The sequence below is a fragment of the Babylonia areolata genome, chromosome 20 (assembly GCF_041734735.1).
Source record: "Babylonia areolata isolate BAREFJ2019XMU chromosome 20, ASM4173473v1, whole genome shotgun sequence".
Classification (NCBI taxonomy): Eukaryota; Metazoa; Mollusca; class Gastropoda; order Neogastropoda; family Buccinidae; genus Babylonia; species Babylonia areolata.
In genome coordinates, this window is record NC_134895.1 from 47,037,189 (window position 1) to 47,055,269 (window position 18,081).

The window sequence follows — 18,081 nt, forward strand, 5'->3', positions numbered from 1 at the left end:
TGAGCAGGTATCCCTGACATACTGATGGGAAAATACACAGGAAATACACTGAAATCAACCAGTTTTCCCTCTAAATTGACACGTGTGGACACAGCCAGAAATACTGTAGAAGTTAGTTCCCTTTGCTTGCAGTTTATGCAAATGTCAGAACATGGAAACCGTTTCATTGAAACAAAGTTTGGCGTTAGAGCATTGCTCAAGGGCAGAGCTGAATGAGTTGAAGATGGGCAGTGAAAGTGCCAAATTTTTGTTGGGTGTCTGTGATTAAAGTTAAAACATTTTTAACGCAAGCCCGGCACTCAGTCACTAATGACCAGTTCATGCTCTTAGTGATCGCCATTTTCTCCCAAACACATGTAATGTCCATGCCTGCCAGTTTATCAGTCTTACTTACTTGTACTTGTACTTGTATATTGCGGTGTTGAAGGCCTAACCGGCCTGTTCACCGATCCAGAAAATATCTCCCATATTAATGGTGACAGGCTGGGTCGTACAGTGTAGGCAGGCTCTTCCAATGCGTGTCCAGTCTGTTTTTAAAGGCGTTTACTGATGGGGCGGTCACCACACTATCAGGGAGGCCATTCCATACAGTGACGACTCTCTGGGAAAAATACCCAGCACGCAAGCTCAGCCTGCAATGACCCTTGGCCAGCTTGAGGGTGTTTCCCCGGGTGTCCCTGCCTTGAAAGAGGTGCAGCATGGGTCGATCTGTGTCGTATATTCCGTGTACGTACTTGTACACGTCTATCATGTCACCTCTTGTTCGGCGATGTTCCAGGCTAGGCAGTCTTGCTTCCAAACAAAATGAGTCAGTCTTTGAGTTGTGTCTGAGATCACATATGATGGAGAACGCTATTTAGAAACTTCAATAACCAGACCTGTGCTCACTTCCTCTCTTCCTTCTTGTGTGATGGAAAAGTGATCTTTTACTTAGCACTCGCTCAAAGTTCTGTGCAACAATGATTTTTATTATGATGACTTCATTTTGCAAAACTGTCTTTGATGCAGAGTAGAAAACATACTACTGATCATTTTCTGTTCGTCAAGATTTTTACATGTCGGTTGATTACCTGATAAGTGAGCACCAGATTTTACTGTTGGACAATGAATATTTTTGATTCAACGCGCGATTTATACTTTTTGGCTTGCAAAGCCTGTGAGTTTTGCATAGGATACTTAAATTTTGGTTGTTAGTCATGTTCAGATGTACCAGACTTTTTTATGCACATTGTTGTTGGTATTTTGATTTTTTTTTTTTTTTTTTTTTTACGCATTTTTTCGGGGAGAATGCAAAGATGATTTTGATTACTATTGGAGGAGCTTTGTACCCGTAGCAGACTGGATAGGGCTTCATGTGTGTGTGTGTGTGTCGAAACCCAACAATGAAAAAAATCTGCCGAGACAGCCATTTTGAGCAAAATTTCACTGTTGACAGGGCCACAAGGGACATTTTTTTGGCAGGTTCACCAGTGTCTCAGTATGTTGGTTTACATACCTGTGCTCGCGCATATGCATTAAAGCATGTGGGCTTATGTGTATGTTTGTATACGCTTGCATTCAAACTGTGCAACTTTCGTTTTGTATCTCTACTCAGACTGAGTGTGTTTTTGTGTGAGGAGTTCTTTCTCTGGCCTTGTGCAAGAACATGCACTGAATCTGAATCAGCGTAATTGTTTACCAGCTGTTTGTAAGTTGGGCTGTATTTCTCTGCCTATACCTCCTCCCTCCCTCCCTCCCTGTCTCTCTGTCTCTCTCTCTCTCTCTCTCTCTCTCTCTCTCTCTCTCTCTCTCTCTCTCTCTCTCTCTCTCTTTAGCTGTTGTTACTTTATTTTTCCACTCAGTCATTTTATGACTCACCATGCCAGCAAAACCCACGCAGTCCAAACTTTGAAACGTGAGGACAAGCATCACTGTCTGGTTCACAAACCATGGGTGCACCTTCCCTTGCTGTCTGCTATGACCTCTGGCATACAGGGCAGCATCAGAGAACTGCCATTCTTGTCTGTTCTGGGGCCAGTCTCTGAATTGTAGAACCATGAGCGCAGTTGTTCTTCATCTTCCTCTTTCTGTGTGTAAGGTACGTGATCCTCACAGTTTGTATTTGGTGTTTCCTGACGCGTCTGTACACGCTACACATGGTGTGTGACTGTGTGAAGGGTCGATGAGGGTACGCAGCAGCCCGGGAAAGGCAGATGGCTGTCACTTTTTGTCCTTGTCTGTCTGCAGCATGTACTTCGCTGCATGAAATGGTGAACTTACTAACTGCTTGTTGTGCTCTATTTAGTTAGTTATTTATTTATATATTTATTTATTTATCTATTTTATTTTACTTTATTTTATTTTGTACGCTTATAGTTGACTTCATCAAGTTTTTGCACCTTATACATATTAGTAGTAGTAGTTCTTTTTTTATGTATTTATCTTTTTCTTCTTTTTTTTCTTCTTTTTTTTTCTCAAAGCCTGACTAAGCGCGTTGGGTTACGCTGCTGGTCAGGCATCTGCTTGGCAGATGTGGTGTAGCGTATATGGATTTATCCCGAACGCAGTGACGCCTCCTTGAGCTACTGAAACTGAACTGACTGTGCTCTGTGGCATGAAGAGCAGCAAGGAAGAACGGCCACTCTTGTCTGTCTGAGGCCGGTCGCAGAATGGTGTGGTGGTCCCCAGGTGGGCTTCAGGGTCTTCTGTTTTCCTTCAGCTGTTCTGCGCCGGTGAAGCTCAGTCTTTTTTCTTTTCTTTTCTTTTCTTTTTTTCTTTTTTAACGATATTCATTGCTGTATTAATGAGACTCACACGGTTTTATCAGTTCAACATTGTGGTCAGGATGTTTCCACTTTTGAGTTCCAACTATTTTAGTTTAATGTTAACTGTTTCTATTCATTCAGGTGGGGTATGTCGGGGTTTTGTTGTTTGTTGGGCTTGGGTTGTTTTTGTGGGTTTTTTTGGGGTGGGGGGAGGGGTGGGGGGGGTATGTTTACAAATAAGTTTCCATGGACTTGGGATTGTTTTGATTATTTTTTTCAAGCTAGATATTTTAATCATCATGAGAGTTATGATAATGTCATTTTTGTTTGGTCGTACGCTTACTGTAAACATATGCTGTGGGTGTCCGACACAGCTTGTCACCTTGATAAAGTTGATCACTGAAAACAGGTTCCTCCGTTGTCAGTCTACACCCCCCCCCCTTCCCTCCACCCCCCATCCCTGGCCTCACCCTCCGCCTACTCCCTGCCACGTTTGATAGAAAATTTGGTGTTCATGGTCAAGGTGAGCTTGGGTCAGGGAGGCACAAGTGATGTGGAGTGATGGCCTACAGGTAACTCGTCCGTCTAGGAAGCGAGAGAATCTGAACGTGCTGGTTCGAATCATGGCTCAGCCGCCAATATTTTCTCCCCCTCCACTGGACCTTGAGTGGTGGTCTGGACGCTAGTCTCTCGGATGAGATGATAAACCGAAGTCCCGTATGCAGCATGCACTTAGTGCATGTAAAAGAACCCATGGCAACAAAAGGGTTGTCCCTGGCAAAATTCTGTAGAAAAATCCACTTTGATAGGGAAAACAAATAAAACTGCATGCAGGAAAAAATACAAAAAAAAAATGGGTGGCGCTGTAGTGTAGCGACGCGCTTTCCCTGGGGACAGCAGCCTGAATTTCACACAGAGAAATCTGTTGTGATAAAAAGAAATACAAAAATACAAAGAAAGTAGGGAGATTTCTGCTACCTTGATTAATGCAACTTTTTTTTTACCCCCTGGAAGCTATTGAAACTCCAGCTTGAAGTGCCAGCAGTTGCTTGACATGGATCATATCCTTGAACCCTTTGGTTTTGGGTTTTTTGTTGGATAGGTTTATTTTGTTAGGTTGGTTTTTTTTTTAGTTTTGATTTTGTTTTGTTTTTTGCTGGTTATGTTTTTTCGTTTTTTCTTTTTTTTTCTTTATTGTGCGGTATGGGGTGTTCACGTGACCTATTTGTACCGTTGAGTAATGAAACGATGTAGAAATTTGGATATTTGTGCACACACATGTATCATTCAGTTTTGTAACAATTATAAAAAAGCATGTGAACATGCTCAGGGACACACTCAGAGACAACCCCCCCACCACCACCCCACCACCCACACACACATATACGTTCAGGGACACACTCAGAGACACCCCCCCTGCCTCCCCCCCCCCCCCCCCACACACACATGAGCATGCTCAGGGACACACTCAGAGACACACCACACACACACACATACACACTTACAACTCCATTATCATAATAACCAATTCATCTTTGTCTTTATAAAATGATTTGATTTCAAAACTGAGGTTTACATGGACTATGGACACTGCATGGTATTCACAACATTAGAACACACTGCGTCTGTGAATCTGAAATTAAATATATAAATAAATAACATATCTGTGCAGTTCTTAGACAAATGAAAGTGGAGTTGTTGTGTTTTTTTGGGTTTTTTGTGTGGGTTTTTTTTTTCATTTTAGAAAGAAAGAAAGTATTAAAATATTATTGAAAGCATGTGAGCATGCTCAAAGGGACACGCACGCACGCACGCACAGCACACATACACACACACTTATCACCACCAGTTACGCATTTCATCCTGACAATCTTTCCAGCCCGTGGGACACAAGAAATTAATATTGACAAGATGAATGAAGGGGAAGAAAGTGGACTTGATAGCTGCCCAGAGTTGTGCAACTTTTTGCAAGAGGGTTAGGGTTTCGCCTGCAGCGTAAATTAAATGCTGTTCTTTTTTTCTTTTCTTTTTTTTTCTTTTCTTTTTTTTTTTTTAAAGATCAGATTATCAGCATCTCAGTTGTATTATGGCTAGATATGTCCAGTTTCTTAAGAAATTGTTTTTATACATTCCTGGCTGTTTTGAAATAATGTTGAACTGTGGTGTTATGTTATAACTTGTTTTCAAAATAAGATATTTTAAAATCATTTTCTTTCTTTTCTTTTCTTTTTTAACCATCACAGGTCAGAAATGTTTGTCTAAGAAATGTTATGCAAATACAACTGTGTTGAGAAAAGTAATGAAAATTTATAAATGTTATATATATGCAAAGATCCTTCGTGTTCAGTTGCAAAATTTTTAGTGTGGAATAATTGAGATAGATCTATCTCTCGCAAACACTCTCTCTCTCTCTCTGTTTTTGTATATTCCCCTCCCCTGCATCCTCACCTGACACTGGCAGAATGGTCTTGATATTGAATGTCTCCCTCCCTCTCTCCCTCTCTCTCTAAAAAAAAAATAAAACGTTGATCATGCCAGAAGTCGTATCTTGCGATGGAAATGTAAAAAAAAAAAAAAAAACCAAAAGAAAAAGAAACAAACAAAAAAAAAGCCCATTAAAACTATTGTCATATATATATATATATATATATATATATATATATATATATATATATACACAAGGAAATAAAAGGAGCAGCAGCACATTAATGGTACTTACTGATTTCTGTCACTACGCCCACCCTCCATCCATTCATCCCTCTTCCCGCACAACCCACTGGCACCCCACCCCATCCCCTGGCACCCCACCCCATCCTGACACCCCACCCCATCCCCTGATACCCCACCCCATCCCCTGATACCCCACCCCATCCTGACACCCCACCCCATCCCCTGATACCCCACCCCATCCCTGACACCCCACCCCACCCCCATCCCCTGACACCCCACCCCATCCTGACACCCCACCCCATCCCCTGACACCCCACCCCATCCCCTGATACCCCACCCCATCCCCTGACACCCCACCCCATCCTGACACCCCACCCCATCCCCTGATACCCCACCCCATCCCCTGATACCCCACCCCATCCCCTGATACCCCACCCCATCCTGACACCCCACCCCATCCTGACACCCCACCCCATCCCCTGATACCCCACCCCATTCCCTGATACCCCACCCCATCCTGACACCCCACCCCATCCCTGATACCCCACCCCATCCTGACACCCCACCCCATCCCCTGACACCCCACCCCATCCTGATACCCCACCCCATCCTGATACCCCACCCCATCCCCTGATACCCCACCCCATCCCCTGATACCCCACCCCATCCCCTGACACCCCACCCCATCCTGACACCCCACCCCATCCCCTGATACCCCACCCCATCCTGACACCCCACCCCATTCCCTGATACCCCACCCCATCCCCTGACACCCTACCCCATCCCCTGATACCCCACCCCATCCCCTGATACCCCACCCCATCCTGACACCCCACCCCATTCCCTGATACCCCACCCCCCACGCCCCTCCTGTAACAAAAAAAAACAAACAACAACAAAAAAACAAACAAAAAGAAAACAAGAATACATGTGGCTTTGGTTTTTTATTAGACTGTTATTTATTATGTAATGAATTATATACCATCAGAACTTAACAGGATTGATGTGCTGATGATAATCCTTTTCTTTTTTTTTTTCCTATAGAATTCGCCAGGGAGATTTCATACCACCTTGAATTCTTTTCCTTCTGACTTTTATTTCAGCTGTAACACAGAATAGACCCCTTTTTTCTTTTCTTTTCTTTTTTTGTTTGTGTGTGTGTGTGTGTGTGTGTTGTTTTCATCAACTGATCCAAACTTGTATGGTGATGTCAGTGTTTTTATTTTTATGCATTTTTGACACGCCTCAAGATCCATACTTTGATGAACAATTAAAAGCAGATCAAATTGGAACACGAATATTTGCTCCTGAATTTTTATGTAATATATATATATATATATATATATATATATATAAATTGTCTGTATTTTGGAAGGAAGTATGAGACAGAATAGGTGAATGTGGTAGAACTGTTAACTGCATGCATGTGTGTTTTCTGTGCGATATTTTGCTTCTTCTTTTTTTTTTTCCATATTTTTCATGACGCCAACACGTAGGTGGATGATCTGTTTTGGATATGAAGAATGCAACAGCAGGCAGGAAAGACCTTTTTTTTGTTGTTGGGTGGAGTTTTTTTTATTTCTTGTTTTCCACACTGTACTTTTGTTTCGGCAGCAGTGCATTTGTAATATTGCATCTTTGACATTGCTGTATGCCCGGTTCCCTGAATATCACTGCAACTAAGCTAAAAAAATATACATATATCAAAAAAAGATGGATATGAGAGTTACACACTCCTGTCAAAGGCATGCAACTGTGTGTGTCTGTGTCTGTGTGTGTGTCTCTGTGTCTTTGTGTGCGTGTGTGTGTCTCTCTCTCTGTGTCTGTGTGTGTGTCTTTATGTGTGTGTCTGTGTGTGTGTCTTTATGTGTGTGTGTCTGTGTCTGTGTCTCTGTGTGTGTCTCTGTGTCTTTATGTGTGTGTGTGTGTGTGTGTGTGTGTGTCTGCTTGCTTACATGTGCTTCCCCTCTAACCCCCCACTAAAAAGGAGGAGCTGGTAAAAATGGTTGTGGAACATATATTTCTTTGTCACTTTACATGGTAGTGGAAAAAACCCACTTCAGAATGACTTGATAATTGTTGGGTTTGTTTTGTTTTTTTTAAACTCTTTAAAAATCTAGATGGTGTGTGTGTTTAGTTTATTGGTTGATGCTTTTTTGTTGTTATTTTACGAAAGGTCTACATTGTTTACATCAGATGTGAATTATATTTTTTTCAAAATAACTAACCTGCAGTACCAGAGCAGAACTTTTATCCTGTTTACAGCTGCTTCTTCTGTTTGTTTGGGGTTTTTTTGTTGTTTTTTTTTGTCTGCTTTTGGGGCAGATACAATATGCATTGTACATGATAACTGACAGCGTGTGCACATCAACAGTTGTGTTATAGAGTATCACTGCAGCCATTGCTGATTTGGGTTCTTTCTCTCTTTTTTCCCCTGGTGAATATCGGTTGTTTGGGTTTTTGTTTGTTTGGTGTTTTGTTTTGTTGTTTGTTGGTTTGGTTTTGGTTTCGTTTGGGGTTGGTTTGGTTTTTGTTGTTGTTGTTTTTTTTTTGGGGGGGGGGGGTTCGGGGGGGGGGGGGGATGGAAGTAATAATATGCTTTGAGCACTTAGTGCATTGAGATTTCTGTATGATGCTGTAAATCTAATATTTACAACCCACACTAAGATTTACAAACTGATGGTATGAAGCTTCACTTTTAATAGATTTGATTGATTGTCATTTTGTTTGGCAAGGTGGTGATGTCTCAGCTCGGGTTTTTTCTCTTTATTTCTTTATTCCCCCACCCCACCCCACCCCTCCCCCCCCTTTTTTTTTTTTTTTTTTTTTTTTTTACTCGCTTTTCCATAAAATTAACCTGGGCTGCATTTTTCTTTTGAATGCCGCCCACTATAAAATTATTAGAATTGTGAAAGTGATATTCTAAAGACTTGATCTCCTTCTGTCTGAAAACATGAAAACATATTCTAAGATTAGAAAAAGAAAGAATTGTTTTTATATACAGGAGGTTGCAAAGTGTTGTTCAGTTTCCACCAGCTCAAGCATGTATAAACACCTAGTGCAAATTACAGTCTTTGTATTGCACAGAAGAATAAGATCAGCCATCTTGACTCCCTGTGTGCAGTCATGGGGTTTTACATGTGTGTATTGTGTGTGTGTGTCTGCCCCTTTTCAGTTGAATAGTTCTTTCCCTGCCACTGATTTTCAGAAATGATGATTTCTAATTAATAATAATAATCATCATCATTGTGATAGAAATGATAATATCATTTATTTTCAATCTAATATCATCATCTTAGATGAACAGACTATAAATAGATAAACAAAAACGAGTGTGTGTGCGTGTGTGTAGACCTGTTTGGGGGATGCACACTGTACACACATGTTTGTGTATGGGGTGAGTTTTGAAGATTGTCATTTGTGTTTGGTTGGTTGGTAGGTGTTTTGAAACGTGCGCTCTCCCAGGTCTGTTGCAATGATGGGCAGATTGGCCCCAACAATGTATCAGTCCTGATTCTGATCCTGATCCTGATCCTGAACCTGATCATAAAACATTTACAAGCAGTCGTAGAATTTTGACCATCAAGAAACATCTTGACATTAGAAAAAATGTTTTTTAAAGAATCATGAACACACCTCTGCCCATGCACGCGCGCGCGCGCACACACACACACACACACACACACACACACACACACATCAATCCTCTTCATACATATGAATCCAGACAAAATATGACACAAGGTTAGCACCGTGCAGTGCTAATGAAAGTGTTATGACAGGTTTTTTCTTTCCTTTTGCTTTGTGCCTGTTGTCCAGCCATCACCTGTGGGTGAAAAGTGGTGATGACTGATGAAAAAGATGTAAGGACAAAAACCAGGTTGTTTCAGTACATGGTTCATTTTTGCAGAATGACAAGAGTTGCTAATCATAAGGCTTTCAAAAATAAGACTGTAAGTGTACATCGCATGCTTAGCAAGCTCTGTGTGTGTATGTGTGTGTGTTAGGCCCAACACTCAGCTTATATCACAGATTGACGTAAGTTTACATTTGGGCCAACAGCAAAGTGAGAGCTGTATTATCAATGGTTTCTCCAGTCAGTGGGGAACCATTTACAGCTTAGTCTTTTGTGAAGGACTATGACTCTCAAACTAGGAGGCAAAAATTGCACAGACTCTTAGTGCTGCAGCCTTGTGGGCTAGTTGGCCTTTGGGAACCATCCCAACGCCGACTGTCCTTAAACCCTCTTGGCCGAGAGAGTGGGGATGTACTTGGGCAAGACACTCTCCACTATAATCAAATTCTAGCCCAAATAGTCAGAACAGCAGTTGCCTCCTCTGCTGTTCTGATGGTCATAGTCGGACACGACTGACTATCATATGTACATGAGTGAGTGTGCTTACATTGTGTGAGTGAAAGTTCAGTTGACAGTTCATCATCATCATCCCCATGACTGGGTGCTGTCTGTCTCTGACTTGACTGTTGTGAATGCTGTTCGGGCAGAAAACAAGTCATAACACAGCAATACCATTTTGCACTTTGTGTCTGAAAGGACTCTTTAACTCCGAACCAGCAGAGGGGAAGTTGAGGTGCAGTTTACAGGTATGTGTGTGTGTCCGTCCGTGAACCTTATGCAATTTCTCTCGACACTGAACCAGTCACACTGCAGTTTGAAATATACGTTGACGCAGATTTTTTTTTTTTTTTTTTTTTTTTTTTTTTTTAATTAATCTGTTGAGAATTACTGTATTTTTAACTTGCAAAAGACTTGCTGTACTCGCAAAAGACTTGCTGTACTGTACTTGCAGAAGACATGCTGTACTTATTCGTATTGTGAACCAGGCAGATGGTTTGATCCTCTATATCTCCAGACCCTTGGGTTTTTTTCTTTACACAGCAGTTTTTTAATTTAATTTTTTGTCCTCCTCCACCTCTGATCCCTCACAACTGTCGCCAGATCAATGGGAATTTACTGTCTGTTCATACAGTTTTTAATGACGGTGTATTATTTTGAATGTTGACGTCCTGGAGGACCTTTTTTCACGAGAACCAGATAGTGATCACCGGAAATAGAGAAACACTTTCTTTATTCCTTTTTTTTTTTTTTTTTTTTTTTTTTTTTTGTGGAGGGGGTGGGGAAGGGGAGGGTATTTTTGTGCCTACCACAGGAACATGGGGTATCGGTGAAGCATTGTTTTACATATGTAAATGGGCTGAAATATATACCTGCAATGCCAGTCTTGAAAAAATATGTTTTATCACATGTATACATGTGCTTGCTTGCTTTTTTTTTTTTTTTTTTTTTTTAATGTATTTATCCCGGTCTGGGTGCATTTTATTTCTTAATTTTAAGAGAGCAGTGGTTTGTGAGTGGGTGTGGGTGAGAGTGGGTGTTTTTGGAATGGGGGATTGGGGGGGGGGTGGAGTAATAGGATTTTTACACCATTATTGCTGTTTATGTTTGTATGATTCAAAAAGGATTCTCTGAATTATCATAAGAACCCTAATTGATACATTGTAACAAAACACAGTACATGTTCATGCATGTGTGTGCACACACTGATTCACTTCTTTTTTTGTTCCAGGTTTTCCTCCTCTCTTTTTCTTTCCCAACTGTTCTATTTCAATACATCTTCCATATTCAAAATCAGCTGTGGATAAATTGCCCAAGGTATCCAAATTTCGTGTTGAAAAAAGCGCCCCCTTTTATCCATCATGAAAATGCCAAGAATAGTGCGCACTTTTATGTGTTAGGTTGATGCTACATGTACTTCATACATTTTCATGTGTTGAATGTTCACTTATGTTTTACACCCATGCCAGAAGTTCTTTGACATGTAAGTGATATCCTTATCTCTTAGGAGTTCATATATGAAATTTTAAAGGTTACATGGGTAATCTCAAAGTCTTTTTTTTTTAAAAAAAAAAAGTCAAAAAGATCATTTGTCCTGAAACAATGTGTTTTGTGAAGGAACATCTGGCAGCGTGTTGTGTAAAGCTGCCCATATCATGCTTCATTGAGAGAGAATCATTAGTCATGATTGAAAGGAAACAGGCTGAGAAGGGCTGAATGCTGGTTTTACCCACTCGGGTGTTCCAGTGACATGCCCTTTGTCCGTGATTAGTGGCTTTGTTCGTGAGTTACGCATTAGCTTCTATAAGTAACCAGTAAAACGTTGACAGTGACAGCATTACACAGAATACATGCAGGTCAGTTGTCAGTGCAGTATAATTGTCAGTCTGTTGGCCATCCTGTCCGTTTTCACCACAAATTAAAAAATTATCTGGGACATTGAAAGCCTTCTGGGAAACCTCTTGCTTTCAAATGTTAATACGAGCGAGACACACTTTTGAAATTTTTAGCATGAACAATGAATTGTAATGAAAGTGAAGCATATTTGATATATGTTAGTATGGTTTTGTGTATGAAATTGTTTTTTAAAACCATGTCTCAGGTGAAGGTATTTTGAGTTTGTGGTGTTTGTTGTTGTTTTTGTTTGTTGTTGTTTTTTACTTGCCATCGACTGTCTCTAACAGTTGGGTTTTTTTTTCCTTTCAGTTAATAGGTTATCTGTGTGTGTGTGTGTATGTGTGTTTATGTTTGTGTGTGTGTTGTCTTTACGTTTGTGTGTGTGTTTATGTGTGTGTCACTTGGCTAGATGATGTGTGTGTGTGTGTCATTTGGCTAGATGATGTGTGTGTGTGTCATTTGGCTAGATGATGTGTGTGTGTGTGTGTGTCATTTGGCTAGATGATGTGTGTGTGTGAATGGCTGGACATTGGACATCAGAAAATTTGTACAGCTGTATATGTGACTGATGTGGTTTTGCTTAACTTTTTAGGACACTGATCTCGTGTTTCTGATTGTATGTAAGGTTCACAGGTACCTGTAGTCCTTCACCCACCCCCCGCCCCCACCCCCACCTCCTGCTCTGTTGACACATGCCAAGTTCCATTTGTTCAGTCTCCATACCCCTAAGATCTCAAAATTTTCAGTTTTTCTCCATAGCTGTATCAGTTGTTTCTTTGTTTGTTGTTGTTAATTGTTTTGTTTTTTTCCTTCATGCTGTTTCTTTCAACTTCTGCTAAATGATTTATTGTTTGGTTGTTGTTGTTTTTTGAGTGCTTTAAGTAAAAATCTGTAATCGTGACTTTGAACATGTAGAGTTAGTGAAGTGTCTGTGCATGTGCACACATAATGAAGTAGGCAACAACTAAACAAGTCTCATATACAGCTGTATGGGGGAAAAAAATGACACTTCTAATTGTGATAAGAAAATGCAGCACCATTTTTATTCCTTATTAAATGTTAGTTGCACTTCTCTGCAGAAACTGCCCAGTTGAAAGTATTATTTGACAAATTCTGAAACAATTTTTTGTTTACTGTAAAAGACTAAGACCTTCATGCAGAAGAAAAAAAATTGTTTGGTGTAGTGTTCGATTGTAATTTTGTCTACTTGCAATTTTTTTTGGGGGGATGGGGGGCGGGGGGGGGGGGCAGGCACACATACACAAGCACACATACACATATGCTCACACACATTCACTCACACATGCACGCACGCACACGTGCATGCATTTGTACATGCACACACACACATGCATGTGCGCATGCTTGCACGCACACACACACACACACACACACACACACACAGTCAGCAGTTAAGTCTGCACATTTCTGAACCAACCATCCATTTTGGTATATTGTTTTAGACTAATAATCACTGGTCCTTGTTTTTGTGCATGTCAGAATAACTAGCATCCCCACATGGAAATTCTGCACCAGAAATTTCCTCCTTTACGTCGCTTTGTTTCTGACTCTGTCCATTTCTTATCGTTGTCTCTCCATTTATTTTCTGCATTGCTGGGGAGTTCAGCTATAGTTGGTTTTTGCTTTGTTTTTCTAGAAAGCCTTTACTGGTTTTTGACATTTTTTAGATTTGATTAATTGGCAGTTTTTACTGTTGTATTATTCTGTTTTTTGTGTGTGGTGTCTTTGGGAGTTTTTTTGTTTTTGTTTTTTTGCCAAGGATGTGTGATTTTGGTTCTTGTTATTATGTTTGTGTTTTGTTATTGCTTTTTTGTGTGCCTGTTATTGTACATACCTTAATGTTTTATATATATTCATGTTTGTGGTCAGTTTCTTTTCTTTTTTTCTTTAACTCTAAAGCAAAAACCTAACTGATAACCTTGTAACTTTCATGTCATCCTGAAAATAAAAATGAAGTATGGTTACGGAAAATGCAAAGAGGGTTTGATTCCATTGGACATAACAGACAAGATAAGGAAGCTTGATGCATCTGTGTAACTGTGAGCATCTTTTTACTTTGTTAGAGACTGTAAGAAAGAGGTTTTCCAGAAAAGAAAAAAAAATTCACTTCCTGAAAGGGCACACTACTGACCTTTTTTCTGTGAAGTTTTGGGCAATTGCTTGTCAATAAATGTGTGTGTGGGGGGGGGGGGGGGGGGGTGAGGAGGGGTCTCTTTTTTAGTTTTTGATAAGTATATACTGTGGGGTATGGAAAGTAATTTAAAACTGGATAAGTTTTTTAATGTCACAGAGGTCATGGTATACTGAGCATCAGAACATTTGCCAGTGAGCTTGGTATTACCATCGTCAGTGATAAAATGTATTCTTTTCTTTCCTTTTTAGGCGATCATGTTACATACTGCTCTAGCCTGTAAGCATTTGTAGTTATGCCAAGATCAGTTGTTTATTTTTGGTTATTCCTAGTATGTGTGAGTTAATGATGCAGCAAAAGCCTGGTGAAATTGTTCATTGTTGTGTATCAGTAAGTTTGTGTTTATGATATGTAACTCTTGGGGAATGATTTCTTTTCTTTCGGGTTGGTTTGTTTGTTTCTTTTTTTTAACCCCAACATGGCAGAAACTTTTATGTGATTGTTGATTGAAAAAGCTTTTATGTATTCCTGAGTTTTGTTTATTCATAAATGTAATGTTGGAAATCGGGGGGAAATTAACAATTTTTAAAATTGGAGCCATGTTATTGATATTGCAGATTTGGGAAACATTTAATTTACAGGGAAGATCAGAAAGCCACATACATTGTTTTCCTTCTTTCTCTTGTCATGCTTTGATGTGTCTAAGATAAGAATTAATTTATGAAGATGTCCAAGGACAAATATCCATATTTACGATCAAATACTGAGTTGTTGTTTTTTTTCCTTTGAGGTGCAACCGCCTATTGTTTTGTTGTTGTTGTTTTTTTCTTTTCTTTTTTCCCTTGTGAGTTTATTTTCATGAATGTTAAAGGTATATATGATTTGATATTACTGGTTTTTATCCTGCTTCCTACCACCCTCATCAAACGTTTGACACATCCATTTTTTTTCTTTTCTTTTTTTTAAGTTTTCTTCTGGGGGTTTTTCACATGCCTCCATCTGATGCTGATTGTGACTTAGTGTTTTGTTGCTGTTGGGTTGTTGTTTTTTGTGGGGGGTTGTCTGTTAATGCTTTGACGCACTCTGCCTCATTTCATTCTGTTGGTCTATTTATTTTCTCTCTGCAGACCTGTTTTCTTCTCCCAAGTGAAGTGGTCATGTTTCAGTCAGTGTTCCAAGTCTTTAACCTCTTTACAGCTTCCTGCGAGTGTGCTTGTCAGTGAAGGGCTGTCACCTCACTGAAGTCAGATTGAGCTCACAGGTCAGGATGTCAGTGAAGGGTTGTCACCTCATTAGGTCAGACAGACCTCACAGGTCAGGATGTCAGTGAAAGATTACCTCATTGAGGTCAGACAGAGCTCACAGGTCAGGATGAAGGGTCTGTGCAAGGTTTTTATGTCATACCATGCTTTTTGCCTTCACCTGGGTTGGATTTAGGTGTCAGGGGCTACCACGTTTTAGGTTTCATTCACCCAGTGCAAGCTGGTCCTGACGAAAAGCTTCAATTCCTCTCACCGTGATTAGCCATGCCATGTCTTCATGATGACTATGAAGAGGGTGTCTCGAAAGGTCTTTATGACATTCACCACATTTGCTGAGAAAATAGTGTAAGAGTGTCACACACACATACACACACACACACTCACACACAATGCACACACATATGCATACACACACATGCCAAACCAAAATGGGGTGACTGCGCTTGGTGGTTCAAACACAATTTAAAAATACACAGCCACTTTGTGGATGTAACTTACTTCATCAATCTTCGACTATTGTAAACAACCACAGGTAGCAAAGGTGATCCTGCATGTAGCCCCAATAAAATGCCAGTGACCGCACATGTTGGTCTGTCCTGTCCTGTCCTGTCCTACCCCAAGACGGGCTTTGTTCTTGTTGCCACAAAAGATCAGATTGTGCAACCTCCAGCTCCTTGGGGTTCAGGCAGAACTAAACCGTATGTATCTGCTGAAGTGAAGATTTTTTTTTTCAATTTGGAGATGATTAACTTAGCGGAAGGGCTGGCATCCTCAGCAAAGCACAGTCTTCTTTGCCTTGATTAATAGATTATGAATTGTGTTCTAAAGGTGTTTTTTGTTATTTTTAGATGTGACAGACTTGTGTTGGGCAGTCGTGACACAGCCTTGTACAGTCAACTGGACACGTCATGTTGTCCTTTCTCTTCATTTTTTTCCCCTCTGTATTGTAAATGGAGAGTTGTAATTGTTGTTTATGTTTTGTCAATGACTTGAAGGCACCAGTGTAGAATAGGGAAAGGTGATTGTGTCATTATCAAAACAGGGACCTGAAATGGTGACTTTGTTACCTGACTTTCAAACCAGGGAAGGGGAATCAGTTGTTATTTTTTAATAATAATGTAGAATAGGGAAAGGTTATTGTGTCATTATCAAAACACGGACCTGAAATGGTGACTTTAACTGACTTTCAAACCAGGGAAAGGGAATCAGTTATTTTTTAATATCCTAAACTAGGATTTTTGTCACTCTGAAAAGCTCTCGAAAAGCTCTTTAGAGCAATGGGTAGGAATTTCAGTCCAACAGGAACTGTGTCGTCGTTGTGGGTGTTTGATTTTCATTGCCTGCTGTCTCACGTATTAGTTTTACTTAACAGGGGTGTAAGGGGTGAATTAATATCAAACAGAAGTTTGTAAACATTGAAGCTCCTTCAAAACAATGAACTACCATTGTACAGGCTTACCAAAACTGCACTCAGCATTCTTCAATTCGGCTGACTGAAGTGAGTTGTTTTTGTTGTTAACGTAGCATTATGATTGTCAGTTCTTTCTGTACAGTCTTGTGCATTCAGTGTAACAGGATTTTTTTTTTTTTGATTTTTTTTATTTGATTATTATTTAGTTAGCTAGTTATTTATTCATTTATTTATTTTATTTTATTTTATTTTGTACGCTTATAGTTGACCATCAAGTTTTTTGCGCCTTATACATATTATTAGTAGTAGTAGTAGTTCTTATTTTATGTATTTATCTTCTTTTTTCTTTTTTCTCTCAAGGCCTAAGCGCGTTGAGTTACGCTGCTGGTCAGGCATCTGCTTGGCAGATGTGTAGCATATATGGATTTGTCCAAACGCAGTGACGCCTCTTTGAGCTACTGAAACTGAAAACTGAAACAGAGGATGGCCGCAAAGCTAGGATTATGGTTTCTGACTGCCGAACAAAAACGAAAAACCGATCTAAGTAGTGGTGATTTCTGACAGTTGATCATCTGACCAGGACAATGATCAATATTTTGCTCACCAGATCAGCCAGTTTCCAATGCTTTTAATGTTGTATAATGAGGGTTCTTAATTTTCATTATTTGAATATTTCTTTTTTAACCGCATTTCTCACTTAAACCCTCTCCACTGCTTGTGCTGTCTTTCCTCAGAAACTGGTCATCTTCACTTCAAGTGTTCTGCCGACTGCGCCATGTCTCCCTCTAGTGGCATTCTAGGGACGTGTCCTATCCATCGCCATCTCTAATTTGTTGTTTTTTTTGGTTTTGCAGATCGTTGCCAACAGTTGGTCACTCCCGTCTCTCTGCCAGTTATTTGTCTATAAGTGACCTGAGCAGCTGACAACAGGACTTGAATCATTTTTGTGACGATTGTGTGATTGTTTCTGCATAATGTCATGTAAACACTGAGGCCCTGTGGTATTGTGATTTGTTCTTTGAGGCCACAGTGAAGTGTTCTGTAGGTCCACTATATATTGTATTCATATATTGTTAACTGTTCTATGTAGACCTGAAAATGGAATGTGAGAGAGAAAGAAGAGACTGTTAAATATTGTGTTTCTGCCTGCAGTGAACTTGTGTTGTGCATACTGTATATTTCTATTAAAATGGGGGAAAACTGTGTAGTTGTATTGTAATTTGTATTGATTGGAACGACTGCATTTTCTTTCATCCCCCCTTCTTCTCTGAGTCTCTCTCCTCACTTCCCTCTTTCTCCCCCACATGAATTCTGGGCTCCCACAGATGTGACCAATCAAAATTCCACTTTAAAGACCACACTGAAAAAAAATTCCTTACCAAATACAAAAACTGTCTGCTGACAAAAGATACTGGCGGATATACTAGTATCAATGTTAAATTTTTCATCACTGTTTTTCCATTTAAATACATAATGCTCTCTGTTGAATGTTGAAGGGTTTTATCAAAATTTCAATTTTTCATACCCTGAAGGAAAAACATTTTTACCAGGACTATTTAAGCCCTGGAATTGGTTCTGAACCCTGTCTATAT